Genomic DNA, 17,454 nt, shown 5'->3' on the forward strand with positions numbered 1-17,454 from the left:
AGATGACGTCGCCGGAAAGGCAACGTTAATGGAAAGCGCCCTTGGTTAAAAAAACTGAGGCAAAGGGAAAATGGGAAAATCAATAAACAGAAAATTCAATGTTTTGTAGTTGGATATGGAATTTATTTCACTCGTGAGACAGGAATTTTTTTTTTATATTTTCACTCATGGTTCGCACTCGTGAAAATATCAAAAAACCCTATCCCATTCATGAAATAAATTCCATATCACAAAACAAAACATTGAATATCCTCTATGTATCCAATTTTTAAAACACAGGGGTTTTGAATCAAATTGAAAACAGTTTATTAGTCCATAAACATTCACCTGAAAATTTGCCCCTCTTTAAATTATTGGTATTTCTTTGCATTTTACATCTGTTAACATTCTTTGTGCCGCGGGCCTATTTTGGGCCTATTTTCAAAAACTACGTTAAGTGCCATAGGCCTATTTTGGGCCTACTGTTAACTCATTACGTCACAGGTAAAACTGATTATGACGTTCCGTCATCATTCTGAGTTTCGCGCCATTTTGGCCTCTTGTTAAAGAAAACAATCAATCATTTTACCATTCTATTACTGAAAAATTATCTGAAAAAAAGGAATTTTAAACGGGTATTTCATTTGTCTTGATCTTTAGAAAATGTAAACAATGCATTCTGATTTGAAATTAAGCAATTTTATCAATATTTTCAATCCTTGTCTGAACGATACAAGCAATCAAAGTTCCAATGGTAGAAAAAAAATATTTATCTTAAACACGAGAATAATTTACCATCACCTACAAGAACTTAGTGGTTTGATCGTGGAAATACTATTAATGCAATATCATATTGTAATTTTTGTAAATATTTTTTTTTATCTTAAATTGGCATTATATAGTATACAGTTTAACAATGTAACAGTTAAGCCTTGAAGAGCCTTTTGAACGACTTTAAAAAGTTTTAACCTCAGGAGCATAACAAGGAGTTTATTTTACACAGGTAAATGTTAAACGAGCATAGCAAAGAGTTTATTTTATACGGAGAAATGCAGTTTACAACAGATTACATGTCACATAATCAAAGAAATTCGGCAAAGATACAAGGAACTTTACAGATAAACCTTCAATTCTAGAATACATGTAGTCAGTGCATGACATTGCCAATTGCCGGAGAAGACTGCTTATGTCCATTGAGCAATTGCGGCTCTTATTTCTGCAAAAAACGACTGCGACATAGAACCTCTGCATGTTTATATGTTCTCATCCAATTAATTCCATACATTCTGTTTGTTCAAATGACCAATACAGGTTTTCTTTTAGGCGCGAATTACTGATTTTAACTGCCGGGGGGGGGGGGGGTATTAGCTGGGTCATACTTTTTTACTTGCATCTCGTGTCATATTATTAAATTAATGCAAGAATTGTGGTAGGTATTTACAATCAGAGGATAGGCAAAATATCTTGTCGGTCGAAATTGGGCAAGTACCCCCCCCCCTCGGCAAATACCCCTAATATCTTGATTTCCTCTCAACGTAACTTAAGTTAGTAGTAATATGTTACTTTATTTTCTAACAGCTAAGCGCGGCATTTCTAATAAATTAGATATGTCAATTAACGTTTCCCTTTGCTCAAAAGTTCATCACCTCTCCGTTGTAATTTTGAAAAATCATAATATACTTATATATACAGTAGTAACCTTGTCCGTTATTTATCTACCATGTTATTTCAGTTGTAGGATCGCACATTAAGTGATGCCGATCGGCAAAATGTTTGGCATGATCGTGTACTCTGTTTGAAAAACATATGAAAACTTATACTTTTTAAGGTCAATTACTACTCATTGTAAGTTACATGTTGACGGAATATTTAGTTTTAACAAATGAAATGCTTCTTAATTTTTTAAGGACCTTGAAGTTGTTTATATATCTAGCACTAAATTCAAAGCACAGGCACTTGTTTCTGTGATATATTTTTTTAACCCATAGCATAAAAATAACATTATTACACTATGGGTCAAAAAATTACTACAGAAACAAAGCCTGTGATTCAAGTCATAACACTGTAGAAAAATGTTGTAATAAAATCACAATAAAGGACAAACTAAGTTTTAATAAATCAAAGTCTTTTCATTTGATTGACTTGAACAATCCACAGATTGCATCCGAGTTGCCGTTCAAGAGTGGTAAGAACGAAGAAAACTTACCATTGGAAGTAACGTACGTCTTAGTCGGTGTATTCCATATTATTATTTATAACACGATTACAAAATGTGACAGGAAAAGATCAACATATTAACGTTTGAACAAATATAAAATAGTAATAATTTAAAATAATACAAGTGGTTCAGGGAAGGGTGTGAGTGTGCACAGGCCCGTATAACGCGCGGGGGGAGGGGGGACCTTTTTTCTGAGTAAAATTTTTTAATATTAAATCTTTATTTGATGCTGCCCCCACATACCTAACCCCCCCCCCCCCCCCACACACACACACACATACGAAATAAGATTTTTGCATTCGGAACGTTTTTTTTGTTGGCTTGTCAGATTTTTTGTGAAGATCCCCACTGTCTTTTAAATCTATTGCTACGGGCCTGGTGCATGTGATAATATGTAAGGTCTACCTTCAAGAATATGTATACGGTGTACGAACCGAAATTAACTTTTTTCAAATCCGATAGAATTTCCATGGTTAAGAACACTTTCACTGATACACGTAGATCCCTAAAACTTATAAGTAGTTATTTATGAATCACTGTTTCAATTACACTGCATTTGTATATTTTTAACTTTACTCGTGTTGCGATCATTATATTATGCAGTATATACTTGATCCACGGGTACTTGACGTTACATATTGTTCTAATCTAAAAAAAAAATATATATATATAACCCCCTACCTAATCTACTAAAAATATTATCTGAGCATAAATTTTGTGTGTTCTGTAAATGTATTTTTTTTTCTGAGAGGCCTGTCGTTGTAGAATTTGTTCTTTTATAATGTCTCTATTTTAACGATTTTCTGCAGAGGCGAAAAATCATTTATACCTAAGTTACCTACATTGTTTGTGACGTCACAGTTACGTTACATCATAGATTCAACGTAATAGAAAACTGTCACGGCAATGTACGTAATTTGAACTGGAAATATGTACGGCAGCAAAAGGGTTAAACGCTGTAAACACATTACCGTAAAACTTTGGCAGATTTATCATTTTAAAAAACTCGGATTCTATAAAGTTATACTCACTAGTTTTGAAAATATCAAATACTGAAATATTGTTTTGTTGCAAAATATTACTAAGAATTTGATGTGTAACACCTAGATTAACTACTAGTATTCTGCTAATTTATGATGCTTTTGCAGCAGAGAATTTGCTTTCAACATCAACGATTCCAATCCCACGGTACTTAATTTACCAATGAGACATTTCTTTTATTCTTATCTCTATTTTTTCCATAAAAAATTTATGAAATTTTTTGAAAAAAAATCGACATTTGGATTTTGTAATATGAAGGCATTATACGATATCTTGGAAATCGTTTATGTGTTTATGGATGTACATTTTCCATTACCTGTCACAAGTTTTTGGTTTTGGACCTTTTGACCACAAACTTAAAGTTAATCCTACATGTACAGTTCTTTTCAATTTTTTTTTACATTGGTAAAAACTTTTGAAAGAGAAAAGATAAGGCTTTTATATTTTATATATACATTACCTGTGACAACATCTTTCAGAAAGCACTATCATTTTTTACTTCATGACCTTGACCTAGAAGTTTTACATACTTATCTTAGATTTTAACTTTCGCCGTAACTTTTGCTTCAGAAGAGACAGGGCTTTCATTTTTTTTTTTCACATTTGCATTTCTTGTGACAAGACCTTTAAAGTTTGATGCGTTTTAAGATCTTTGCCCTAGCTTTTATTCATTAAAAAAAAACTACATCGTTCTTTGTACTATGAACAGACAAGACATCCTCACAGACAGGACAATTACAATATGCCATAAATAATTGCATTCCAACCACTTAGATACCGAAAGCGGGGATTCGTAATTCTTTGAATCTGCTTGTATATTTTAAAGGGGCAGCGTACCTCGTGAGTATATGACGGTGTTCCGATTAGTTTTGAAAACTAAAAAAAAAAAATCATATTCATAAAAACTTGAACCCGCGACCTACCTTAATAAAGGACATTATAAATTCGATAGATCATGATGTTCAAAGTCAAATCGGTTCATATTGTAATTTATAATAGGCCTAGACTACATGTTTTATCTTATTCCATTTGTATTGTATATTAAACAAATATAGTACATGCAATAATTCTTAAAGTATTAGTGATTTCATTGTAATTAAAATAACTTGTCTGCTATTAGACTTCCAGATATCGAGACCCCCTCTCCTCCTTCAAATCATATTTTAATAATATAATTTAAGGGGAAAACATACAGTCATGTAATAAAATGGTGAAAAAGGAAATATTTGCAGTCATATGATGGAAGATGGCGCATGCGTCAGACAATACCTCTGTTCTTGGATGGTGACTAGGATTTTTCTTCTTTCATGTAAGTAAAAAAAAAGATAGGGTGTACAGTAATGTAATAGATAGATAAAAAATCCATAATTGCACATGTAAGCTCTGTATTGATTATAATTGAAATGTATGAAGTCGTAATATTTTCTTGCCTTTCTGTCAGACTTTTTTTTACATGAAGGTATACATCATGCAGCTATATTCTGGCGTGAATTGTTTTTTTTTCTTTTTGTTTTTTTAAATAATTGCAAAAACAGTTTTACAATAAAGTAAACACCGTAATTTATTAATCTGAGATTTTTTTCCCATAGTAATATTATGAAGTCTTTGATCGCCACTTCACGGTGAATTGTACAGGTAAAAAAAAAAAAAGAAAGAACCCTTGCGACATTAAGCTGTTTGCATATCAATATAGTTTAATGTAGCCCTGCTTCTCTCGAAAAGATATCTTTTAACTTTTCCTCAAATACCCATTTAAACTTTGAGTTCCTTTTAAGACCCAGCCTAGCCCTGTGATAGATATAAAAATAAGAATCTACACTATATTCAAATGCTTGGAAATGACTAATTGTGACCCTGCTGTTTTTTAAAAGAATATTTTTAATTATTTTCCCAATATATTCTATGTTTATATATCTTTATCTTATTTTGGCCTCATACTTTTCCCACGGCTAAATTTTTTGTTTCAAATATGTATTTTTCTCCATATTCCATATTTATATTTTATCTTATTTTAGCCCTAAGCTATTCCATGGCAAAATTTTGAGTAAAAAATATACTTTTAGGTCTGGGGCTGCATGCATAGAGATATGATTTATATTTTTGCCCTGCTATCGAGTCTTCTTGATAAGATTTCCTGCACATTCCCATGTATAAAAAAAACAAAACAAAACAAAAAACAAAAAAACTAATACCCTATTATGGTTGCTGATGCTTATTATTTATGACTGAATACGCCCCTTCTGTTTTTGAGAAGATTTCTAAAGATTCCCTTTATTTATTCCCTTGTAGTTATAATCCCTGCTAGACCTTAATGTCCCTACCCTGAGTGAATGATTTGAACAAAATAGAATCTACACTCAATAAGTAAGCTTCCAAATATGTCACATTGTTTTCTGGCCCTATTGTTCTTAAGAATAATTTTCAATGATCCTAGCCCCCTTTTTTCTATCGTCTTGAAACAATATGTAGCCCTCCTTTGGGCAGATATCGATAGGGCCGCTCAGCGGCCCACTTATTTTCATACAAATAAATTTCAATTTACTTTTTTTTCAAAATTAGTTTAGAATTCAAGATAAATATGATAACTTTTGTTACTTATATTCAAAAAAATAATTTGAGACAAATTCACACCGTAGTTGACACATGTACCTTCAACGCGTTAACATTGAGCATATGGGAAAATATAGAGGGGCATTCATCAGTTGATGTTTAGAATATGAAGAGCATGAGGGACACTCGCCCAATTTTGCCCAGTAACTAGATATAGACACTGCACAAAAGTCTTAAAATATGATGAATGTCGACTGCGCACTTCATATCCCAAAAATGAAAATTGTGTAAAATTTGCATAAAATTAAGGTCAGACAACACGTTCCTCGAATATCTCTTCATAATATATATAAAAATATTCATAGTTTTCATTATTCGTGATTTTTAAACTGTGTTTAAAATGTCTTTAAATATAAAATCACCAAAATATTTGATATTGACAATTCTAGAGATTTCCAATAGGGTTATATAGAATACAACATCATCTAGTATCTTGCAAAAATGCCTGGTAAGGTACCTCGATTTTTTGTGAGGAGTGCTGTTTTTAAAAGTGGTAATACTTCAATGACAAATTCTTAGGAAAATTATATATTATTGAGGAACGTGTCGTCTGACCTTAAATCGTTCCTAGTTACATGATCTGACTCAGCGTTATACATAGTCAAAATTAGATTTTTTTTAAATTTAATGGAGTTTTCGAAAATTTTAAAACAGAAAATTTGAAGTATCCTGTCTTGATTTCGATACCTAATTCATCGCAAGTGCATAAATTTTAGCCCACCTCAACGAAGTTATGGGAGCTTATGTAATATATGGCGTCAATGTTGTCATCGGATTCCCAGGTATAAGTTTTTGGAGCAGATTTATTTATTTCAAAATGTTAAAGTATGTGTTTTATTTTGACATCACAAACATTGAACGTCGTAGATGTACAACGTCATAAGCGACAATCAAAATTCACGCTCACATCGAATAGAAGCTGTTGCAAGGATTCTTCCATTAATTGTAACTTACCCGAAAGATAATTCAGGGATTTTGAATTTTGGGATCAAAGTTTTACATAGAAATATATGGGGGAAAATCTTTAACAGTCTTCTTTTCAAGAACAGTAAGGCCACGATTAGTCATATTCATATGGAAGCATCTTGAGGTAGTGTAGATTCAAGTTTGCTCAGATCATGACCCCCGGAGGTAGAGTGGACTGCAATGGGGATCAAACTTTTACAGAGGAATATAAAGTTTGAAAAACAGCAAAGCTATGAGTAGTCGTATTGTTATGGTGGTGTGTTACGAGGGTTGTTCGGAAAGTTCGTGGACCATATACCAATCTTCGTTATACTATCTTCAAGAAATTTAAAATGAGCACATTATTATATGTAAAAGTATGTATTCTGTTGATTTGAGAAGTTTCATTCTATGTGATTTAATAGAAGTCATGATGTTATTTAATTTTAAAATCAACATGTTTGGTAACCACGGAGCAAACTCAACAACACTGTAACGTCAACAAGCTAATTCAGAGAATTTGTGTCCCCCGCTTAGGGAAAAAAGACAAGCATGTGCATTTCGGGGAGGGGTGGATCGGACTCCCCCCCCCCCCCTGGATTTTGTAGAATTATTAAATGTATACATGTATATTGAAGCAAATAAAAAATGCCAATATGGATATAAAGATTTGATTGCTTATTCTTTAATATGTGTATAGAAGATTCTTTTTATATAGAATATATATCACACTGTAATAATGATCCGGGGGTCATGATCTAAGCAAACTTGAATCTACACTACCTCAAGATGCTTCTATATGAATATGACTAATCGTGGCCTTACTGTTCTTGAAAAGAAGACTGTTAAAGATTTTCCCCCATACATTTCTATGTAAAACAACACAAAATTGTATCGTTAACTGCTGCTCTGTAACGGTCAACGACGTCATCTTTTTTTTGTCCCCCGCTTTCACTGAAAGTGGGGGATAGTAATTTGGGTCTGTCTGTCCGTCCGTCCGTCTGTATTTCTGTCTGTCTGTAACATTTTCGTTTCCGCGCGATATCTCGAGAACCCTTTGAGCTTTCGCAATGAAATTTTGCATAGCAACTCCCTATGGCCTAGAGAAGAAACCTATTGATTTTGAGGTCAAAAGGTCAAAGGTCAAGGTCATCAATTCATAAATTCCGTCTGTTTTAACACTTTCGTTTCCGCACGATATCTCGCGAAAACTTTGAGCTTTTGCAATGAAATTTTACATACCAACTCCCTGTGGCCTAAGGAAGACCCCTATTGATTTGAGGTCAAAAGGTCAAAGTTCAAGGTCGTAAATTCATAAATTCCGTCTGTGTGTAACACTTTCGTTTCCGGGCGATATCTCAAGAAGGTTTTGAGCTTTTGCAATGAAATTTTATACCATAACTCCCTATGGCCGCTCTTGCCCCTCTCAAAGTGTCCCGCCCCGTTTTTTTTTTATTCATTGTATTAAAAGTCGCTTGGCACTATTTTAGCACAGGGGCATGTCGAGAGTTATAACGTATAATACGGGTTGTCGGCGGACTTTATATTCTAATTACATCGATTAGAACTGTTTAGTAAAGGCTAAATTAGACAACATTTATTGTGTAAAATTTTGGCAATATCAAACTTGAATATAAACATTATATGTGACTTCATGTTTGCATTTCATATGCTGTATAATCTGGTCTAGTGGTATGTTGCTCGCTTAGCAAGCGAGAAGCCCGGGTTCAATCCCCGGGCGATTCTCTCTCTCTCTCTTTTTTTTAATTTACTAAATGATACTATTCAACATGTGAAATGAAAAAGTTATGATGTCTGGTACAAACTCATAAGATCATTAAACAGTGTGATAAATATTCTGTATATAATAAATAATCTTCTATACACATATTAAAGAATAAGCAATCAAATCTTTATATCCATATTGGCATTTTTTAAAATTTGCTTCAATATACATGTATACATTTAATGATTCTACAAATACAGGGGGCAGGTTGACCCCCCCCCCCCCGGAACTGCGCATGCTCTTCTTTTTTTCCCCTAAGCGGGGGACACAAATTCTCTGAATTAGCTTGTTACGTATATTACAGGTTGTCGGCGAACTTTATATTCTTATTACATCGATTAGAACTGTTTAGTAAAGGCTAAATTAGACACCATGTATTGTGTAAAATTTTGACAATATCGAACATGAATATAACCATTATGTGACCTACTGTTTGCATTTATTTGTTCTAGATTCAAGTGCCTCCGTGGTCAATTGGTATGACTCTTGCTTAGCATGTAAGAGGTGCCAGGTTCAAATCCCGGTCGATCCTTTTTTGGGGGAGAAATTTTTTTTGGACTTACTCAATGATAGTATTCGGCATGTGAAATGAAAAAGTTATGACGTCTGGCTTGTATAAAATCATTATTACAGTGTGATAAATATTCTATATAAAAAGAATCTTCTATACACATATTAAAGAATAAGCAATCAAACCTTTATATCCATATTGACATTTTTTATTTGCTTCAATATACATGTATACATTTAATAATTCTACAAATCCAGGGGGGGGGGGGATCCGACCCCCCCCTCCCGAACTGAACTACTCTTCTTTCTTCCCTAAGCGGGGGACACAAATTCTCTGAATTAGCTTGTATGCCTTTTTTCAATGAGGACTACCTATCTTCTAAAATAGATTTCTTTTCAACGAAGCAAAATATTAAGTCATAATTTGGAATATGAAACGATGTAACAGTTCTTAATTTGAACGTCAAAAATTTTTCTGTTTTTGCGCCATTTGACAGAGGATGTGACTACAGACATTATTTAGTGTGTTGATTGTAAATTACGAAATTTTGACCTGCGCCGCGATCCGATTTTCGCATTTTTTAACTCCAAATAAGTTTCAAATAAATCACGATATTTTAACATTTTTTCATACACATCATTTGAATTTTTTGTTGAAATATTTCTAAAAAAGTTATGACAGTTGTCCACTAACTTTCCGAACAACCCACGTTGTATGTAGACATAAATAAATACAATGAATGATATTTACAGGTAGTGCAAACTCTATTTTTTCCAAATCATGAAACCCAAGTGTATGATGTGGCCACAATGGGGAATCAAATATTTACATAGGAATATACGGGGAAAACTCAGTTGAGCGTTGTAGCCCATGGGCCTCTTGTTTGATGTTGGTCTCGGACTCTAAATCACAGAAATTAAAGACCTACAGTATAACCACTGTGCAACGAAAATATTTACTAAGACAATTTCCTCAATCTTGAGATAGTTATGAGAAAAATTGATGAAATTTTTTCATCATTTTTAAAATAAAGATCACCTTTAACTAAAATTATTCAAATTTAATTAAGTGCAGTCAAGCCAAAATGAAATATTTCAAAAGTTGTTTTTCTGGATATGAGTGGTCTTTTGTAACAGTTTATCAATTTTTTGCACTCGTCTCGATACTCTGTATTCACTCCATAAAAACTGGATGATATATCGTATAAGGGACCTATTGACATTTAACTATCATTATTGTGTAATGTGAGTTAACATGATTCTTTAACAGAATATTGGTAAAGAATTGTGTTTAAGAAATCACTAGTGTAGGCAAATATGCCTACCAAATGTGCTATAGCTCTTTGTTTTAAATTCTTTTTAAAGGCCACTTCACAAGTAGAGTGCAGTAAAAAGGGTGAAGGCAAACATCCCGTAATCAGTAAGAATTCCGGCCCTATCGACCAGTCACACCAGTCGTAACCTGGTCAGATAAACGGAGTAATCTAGGAAAGGAATGCATGTGTCACCTGCTTTATAGTGTCATTAAAGATGATAAAATCTAAGAGTGGTCACCTATGAATTAGCTACTAGCCTTATAGTTCATGCATCTGCCTGCAACTAGAAGAAAAATTCAAGGGTAGTAAGACTGCAATAGAATCTGACCATGAAAGCTAAAATTATTTATCATTTTATGAAAAGGTATTTTCAACAATCCTCCAAAGGAGATTTCAGTCTGTCTTTACTGCAATTGTCTGTAAACATGGTATTTTACAAAAGCCATAGTACAAGCAATATATATATTCAAATTATCATATTAGTCATATCTCTTATAGTTCTGGATATAATATAAGGTGTGACAGACGGACAGACAGACGCCAAGTAAAGTCGTTCCATTCCGCAGGCGACAAAAATATAATGACCTAGCAATTGGTGTAAGTCATCTTTAAATCAGATTGTAAAAAGCCCTGTAACACCAACTTATTTTTCAGTAGCATACCTCGGTTTTTTAAATTAAACGAACTTGGAACATGCTCAAGCGAATCAGCTAGGAGACAAAAACACCATTTGCAGATATTCCTGGAATATTAATATAACATATCATAAAGTGCCCATCAGAATTCCTCTAGAATGTTGAGATTAATATAGATAAGTTTAACTTCATATTGTCTAAAATTTTAATATAACAAACACCTTCGATTAATGGCGCCTCTATTTGTCGTACACTTCTGATATTATTTCTTGAATTATATGCGTTTCCCTGCTAAAAGCATGGTATCCATTAATTAACCATATGTTTTACTTCTCGACTTATTATTTTATTTACCTTTCAACGGTGCCAAACAGCCCTAAGCGGAATTAGAAAGTGTTTAAAAATATTCGCATTCCGACATCAATGTTTGGGTCATGTTGTTTGAGAGTCCGGTTATTTGGATGAGAGCAACTGACTTTTACTGAGGTCCCGTGTCACAAAAGGTGCTGGCACGAAAAGGATTCCTCGCAGCTAATTATAAGGGGTCTTAAAGTGCAACCTTTCACGGGCAGTTGATGGCATCCCAGCATGAGTGAAATATTCTCAGAGAGAAGCAAACAACCAACCAACCAACTTATCTGAGTCAAGGCTCAAATTATCTTTCTGATTGAAGAGTGTCGGGCGTTCGTCTGTCATGTGTTGTAAAATTTTCATATTTTTATTTTTTCAACACCGTCTCAACAATCACAACGCAAATTTCAAACAAACTTGCTACAAGGCATTTTTATTTGAAGAGGATTCAGATTTCATCAAATGAATGGCCATGTTTTGTTTTAAAGGGAGATAAGTAGAAAAATGTGAAAATTTGGAGGCATCGTCAAAAAAATCTTCTTTCCAAGAACTACCAGACCAGAAAAGACAAAACTTGTGTGAATTCGTGCTGTTAAGTATAGATTCAATTTTTTTCTCAGATCATAACCATTTGGGTTAGAGTGGGACCATAGTTGGGAGTCAAATTAATAAAAATAAAGTTAAAAAAAAAATCAAAAAAAAAATCAAAGGATCGTAATTGCTGTGGGGACATATTGTATACAGAAATGAATTGACATTCATAAGAAGAACATGCCGGCAGTTTGTTTGTTTTGTATGTTGTTTAACGTCCCTCTCGAGAATTTTTCAATCATTTGGAGACGCCACCACTTGCCGGTGGAGAGCTGCATGCAAATTTTGTCCTATACTCGGCACCTACGGCCATTGAGCAGTGAGGGATCTTTTTCGTGCCAGCACTTACTGCGACACGGGACCTCGGTTTATACGGTCTCATCCGAAGGACCGGTCTCCATGTCCCACAGTGGGATTCGAACCCGCGACGTAAGGATCAACTCCTTACTTCGCGACTCTAGAGCAGACGCTCTAACCACTGCGCCGCGCGGGCGACCCGGCAGTTTGTAAAATTCAAATTAGTGATCATATGAAATCACGGACTTTAATTCGATAACTAAAATAAGGAGTTTTATTTATTCATCATCAAATATGAATGGTAACACGGGTGAACATTGGTGCCCATGGGCCACTAAATAGATAAGACTTTTGTAAACCCAGAACAAACAAGCAATTAAAACAATCAAAACAAAAAAAAAAACCCACAAATTAAAAAAAAAAGAAATGGATACATCCGCCACAAAACAGTCCAATAAAAAAGGGAATGGAAACAAGGGTAAAGCATATTTGAAACTGGTTGTTTGTTATCTCGTCATTTGATAAGCTTAATTTATTAGACAAGTGTTAAAAAAGGAGTCTGTCTTCTCCGACCAAACAATCGAGTCAAAACTGTGTAGTTTTTTTTTATTGATCCATGTAGCGACAGGGAAGGTTTCCAGTTAAGACAAGGAAGCTTTTTATATATTAAAAAAATCTTAATACTATTGACTTCCTCACGGAAGGCTTAGTTCGGCATTTCTGTCGTGGATCTACTTTAAGCTGTGCTCAAGTTAGGCAAAAAAGAGTAAGAAATATCATCCTCACGGAAGGCTTAGTTCGGCATTTCTGTAGTGGATCTACAAGTTAGGCAAACAGAACAAGAAATATCATCAGTGTTACCCTTAAATCATCTCTTTATAATATGCCAGGAAGTTGAATTTCTATTCTTGGTTCAGAACAATTTATGTCTTATTTTCTTCCTCATTCTTATATTACATAATACATATATAAGTACATAATGTATGGCTAGTTTGAAGCATGTTCTTCCTTCCATGTATATGTACTCAAGTAAAGAGATTTCCAAAATAATGTGCAATATGTTTAGTGAAAATGTTTACATAGTGGAATAATTTTTAACGCTGTAGACGAATTTTGCAAAGCCCTCTCTCCCCCACCCCCATATTTTGCTTTGGAAGATGCCTCCTTAGTTTGAGGGTGTTAAACCGAAGTTTTTTGGTCTAGAAAATTAAGAAAAACATTTTGAACCCGAGAGAGACTGCCAATCCTTCAGTAATCAGTTGCTAGGGCATATAAAAATTGACTACTTTAAAGGTTACTCGAGCGATGATTGATCGGCGTCCGTCTGTCCTCTGTAATCTTTTCAAATGTTCGTCTTTTCCAGAATTACTGGACCAATTTTAACCAAACTTGCCTTAAAGTAACATTGGATAAAGGGAAATTCATATTTCTTCAAATAAAGAGCAACGCCTCTTTCAAGCTGAAGGATCGTTTGCGGGCCACAGTGATTAGATTCACGTAGTAAGGAGTTGTTCCTTACGTCGCAGGTTTGAATCCCGTTGAGGGACGTGGAGACCTTTCAACCGAGGTCACGTTTCACAGTACATATTGGCTCGAAAAGGATCTAGCTCTCAATACTCAATGGCCATATGAGCCGAGTACAAGTCTAAAGTCTTGAGTCCTCATATAATTTTCGAAGCAAGCAAACAATAACAACCCTTTTAAGAGAGTTAAAACGTAATCGAAAGCTTTGACATATTGTAGATTTAAGTTTGTTCAAGAAGTAGTTGGGCGCAGAATAGGGAATCAATGTTTGACAAGGCAATGTTTAGGAAATAAAATCTTCAATATTCTTCACAAGAACAGCTAGGTCATGATTAGTCATATTAATATGTATAATTATCCTCAGGTAGTAGAGTAAGGATCGGGCCATATAAAGTAAGGGTGTGGCTACAAATAGGGGTTTAGGTTTTATATTGGAATATATAAAGAAAATCTTCTAACGAATTAAAGAACATGACCATGATTAGTCAACCTCAGGTAGTGAAGATCCACAAATTTGTTCAGATCATCCCCCTTCCTCCGAGGTAGGTTGTGACCACAACAAAGTATCAAAGTTAACTTTATAATATTTAAGAAAAAGATGAATATTTTCAAGGGCAGAAAGGCCATGCTTAGATCATATAAATGTGGAAGTAAAAGATGAAAACTTGCAATAATCCTCCCAGAAATAACTGAGTCATGGTAGTCATATATATTGATGCTGAAGCATCCTCGCGAAGAGTGGATTCTAGTTTGAATATGACATGACACCTGGGGGATAGGAGGGGCCACAATATGAGATCAACATTTTTCATGGGAATAAGAGAATTTTTGTTGAAAATTTTCATCAGATCGACTCAGGTGAGCCTTGCGATCCATGGGCCTATTTTTTTTTCTAACTACAAGCAACTGATTGATTACTCAGTCAGATAAGTAAGTTATTTAATAACAAATAATGGTAAAGTCATTTCTTTTTTTAGATCAATCAGACAAATCTTTAAATAGCTTTTTAATCATGCTGAGTGCATGGATACTTTCGATCTGATGCAGATCTGCGATTCCGGAAAGTATTTTAAAGGGGAGATTCTCGATTACGTATACATATATTTCATAGGAATAAAAAAAAGAAATTCTTTGAATATTACTTTGAATAAACGAAAAAAAATATTAGAAATAAATTCAAACGGGTTCGGTGTTTATAAATTGTCAAATACAGGAAGAAATTTGGGTTAGGCAAAAGTCCAATAAAGTTCGGCAGAAGCATCTGAGAACTGTAAATAAACGACTTAAAATCTTATCAGATATTTTCCGTATAAAGGAAGTTAAAAGGGGACTGTCATTTTGAAAATCTTTATTTTATGAAAACAAGAATAATATTACTGTTAATACAATTTAATATACATAAAACGAACGAACGAACAAACAAATAAAACGTAATAGGCATTACAAACACATGAAAAAGAACACCTCCCTAGTTTCGTTTACATTTGTTACATTTAATTTGTTAATTCAGTGTTAGCATTGATCAATAAAAATTAAATGGAGAAAAGAGATGGGAAGGAATTACGTCCCATTAAAACAAACTTGCAAAATGAACAAATAGTTGAACATAAGACATATGGAGGACCACAGGCTGAAGCTGCACCTTTCAGTCAACTGAATGGTGACTGAAAGGTCTGGAAAGGTCACTGAATGTGAGAGCTCTGCCATTCAGTCACATTTTAGCAATTTTTCAGTCACCTTTCAGTTAACTGAATGGGAGAGTTTCATCCTGTGGACAGACAAAAAATAGAAGTTATATATAATAAGGATTAAAAATATCATATATAATATAAATGTCATAATTGCATGAATATTTGAATAGATATTTTTAAACGGTTAACTTTAATACTACATGATGTAGAATAAACTAATTGTAATGTGTCAGTGGCACAAATATACATTTTCTATGCAAAATTGTATTTGACAATTAAATGTCGTAGATAAAAATGTCAAGACACTGCTCCAACGCGGAAAGCCGATAACACCGAAAAGGAAGTGAAACAAAAATGTACTTAGTTCGGCATTTTTGTCTACATATTCTTGAACGGTAGCCAGAAAGTTAGGCATTTTGCGCAAGGTATATATATGCGTGTTAAAAAATACATGTATTTTCTTCCTGGTTAAAAACTGGCTTGCACAAGTATGTAAATAAGAATGTCACTGGGCTATCTCTCGATATGGCAGTGTTCAAACTTTGTCCAAGATAAACTTTCAAGAACATATACACCTATGTGTAAATACAATGAAATATATATGAAAGTTTTAAAAGGCTTAATTTATTCTTTAATTGACGCAGTGTTATTTATTCATTAGTTGGAAATATTTACATTCAGTTAAAGAGTTATATATATATATATATATATATATATATATATATATATATATATATATATATATATATATATATATATATATATATATACACATACATATATATATATATATTTCCGTACCACATAATATCATGTAATAATACGACCAGTGAGTAATTATTTAGCTTACATACATACATGCAGGAACGTAGCATCGTTTTTGCAAGTAGAGGGGGGGGGGGAGGGGGGGGGGCAGCCAGAGAAAAAAATTCCAGATAATCTCAAAAATCCTATTTCGTCGGTGGGTTGGGGTTAGGGGGAGGGTGGGGCTGGGTGGGCATTCCAACTTCTTTCAGCTTACAGTGCCAAATTTTATTCATACACTACTACATTATCCTTCTTTGAATGTAGCAACAAACGGTGAGGGGGAGGGGGGACAACCGACCTTGCAAATAACATTTCCAATTGTAAAAAGTTATGTTTGGACAGAAGTGGGGGAGGGGGGAGCCTCCCCCTTCGATGTTACGCGCCTACATACATGTATCTGCTAAACCAATTTCCTCTTTCTAATTTTCTTAACTTTCTGAGAACCATTAGTTATTTTTTTCCATGCTTCAAAAATCTAATTTTATTCTACGCGCCTACATACATGTATCTGCTAAACCAATTTCCTCTTTCTAATTTTCTTAACTTTCTGAGAACCATTAGTTATTTTTTCCATGCTTCAAAAATCTAATTTTATTCTTATTTTCACAAATGGCTTATAAATTTTCTTTAGGAAATCCTGTAAGCCTTTGATTGTTTAAATGTGAGAAGTGAATTCATGTATTCTATATAAAAATTGTATTTTAAAACAGAAAATGTGAAATGTTTCTACGGCGCTTTTCCGTTAAAAAATTAATTCCTGTTTGATTAAAAATATGCAGGTATTTTTTTTAATGCATAAAGTGAGTTATGTTGATCGATTAAATTAAGTTCAATTTTACAATTTCACATTTCCCCCCAAGAATATACTAGGCACTAATACTGTATTCGGCAGTGATGAGTAAAATTTGAATGTGCCATCACCTGCCGTTTAGAAATGAAATGTTTAAATCAAAGTAGTTTAGTATAACCCTTTTGTACATTTAAAAGTGCAAATTAAAAAAGAAAACTTTTCTGTTTGTCGTTCCTTATGTATTTGTTTTATTTTCATATCATGCTTGTTAACATGTTAAGGGACAGGAAGATTTTCACATTATATATATACAAACGAACAGTATTATACCCAATAATATTGTCAATCTAGGTCTGTAAGATT

General features: G+C 33.7%; 1 long non-coding RNA gene across 1 annotated transcript in view; it reads left to right on the top strand.

Moving 5' to 3' along the window:
• Nucleotides 1-4,502: 4,502 nt before the first annotated feature.
• Nucleotides 4,503-17,454, top strand: part of LOC133173628 (uncharacterized) — a 28,431-nt gene continuing 15,479 nt past the window's right edge. The window contains exon 1 of the long non-coding RNA XR_009719052.1: nucleotides 4,503-4,547. This is a non-coding gene — a long non-coding RNA (uncharacterized LOC133173628). The remainder of the gene's footprint in view (nucleotides 4,548-17,454) is intronic.

This window comes from Saccostrea echinata, unplaced genomic scaffold (genome assembly GCF_033153115.1).
Source record: "Saccostrea echinata isolate AGI-Se365-2 ecotype Australia unplaced genomic scaffold, CSIRO_AGI_Sech_v1 ptg000056l, whole genome shotgun sequence".
In the NCBI taxonomy this organism is placed as follows: Eukaryota; Metazoa; Mollusca; class Bivalvia; order Ostreida; family Ostreidae; genus Saccostrea; species Saccostrea echinata.